The sequence below is a fragment of the Cynoglossus semilaevis genome, chromosome 15 (genome assembly GCF_000523025.1).
Source record: "Cynoglossus semilaevis isolate Cse_v1.0 chromosome 15, Cse_v1.0, whole genome shotgun sequence".
In the NCBI taxonomy this organism is placed as follows: Eukaryota; Metazoa; Chordata; class Actinopteri; order Pleuronectiformes; family Cynoglossidae; genus Cynoglossus; species Cynoglossus semilaevis.
The window spans coordinates 16,510,021-16,510,853 of record NC_024321.1 but is presented as its reverse complement, the minus strand read 5'-3'; positions in this window follow the sequence as shown (position 1 = coordinate 16,510,853).

The window sequence follows — 833 nt, the reverse complement described above, 5'->3', positions numbered from 1 at the left end:
TACGAGTGTAACTTCCCAGTCAAAGTTACATTAGAATTAAAAGCCAACAGCTGTAAAAGGTGGTCAGGGACAACGTGTTCACTTTGACCATCTGCACTGAACCACACTGGGCTGTGTGCAGGTGTCGACCGTGGGCAGGTGGAGCCCAGCTGATGCAGGACTACAGAAGGTGTCGCCTGCTATTTGTCACGGTGAATTCAAAATGGTTTCTGAGTCAGTTTTTCCCTCAATCTCCTACTACAGAGTTTCATAAACGAATACAGGAGGCAGAAAACTGTGGTTTGATACAGTACAACTTTGTATTTCCTTTTACTGTTTATACTCAACATGCAAAAGCTGCTGCAAACTCTCGGGTCATTCTCATTACGGGTCTCCAGAGATGGCGCTGTGATCTCTCCCTGTGCAGTGGATTTGGCAGCTATACATCCCACCCTGACTTTGACACGCTGTAGGATAAAAAAAAAATTCTCCCTGATGCTTGATCTCACAGACGACGGCGTTACGGTCAGAGGAGACATGAAGCGCTGTTTTCTTTCTAGCGTGGTGTTTTCTTTAATCATTTACCGCAGTATAGAAAGGACTGCAGCCCATCAGGATGAAAGCACGATGATAAAACAAGCAGAGAATGCATCTGGGTAGAATAAAGGAAACACTGTGTGTGCTCAGGGACAGGACAATTAAAGTTAAAACAGCCTGCTGCACCTCCCCGGAGTAACGCAGGAAGCCTGTGTAGACAGTAAGTTGGGGAGGAACGGCAAACAGAACGTTGTCACACTCTCACTCCCCGTGGAGCCCAGCTAAAAGGAGGGAGACGTGGATCTGGAAACAGCACA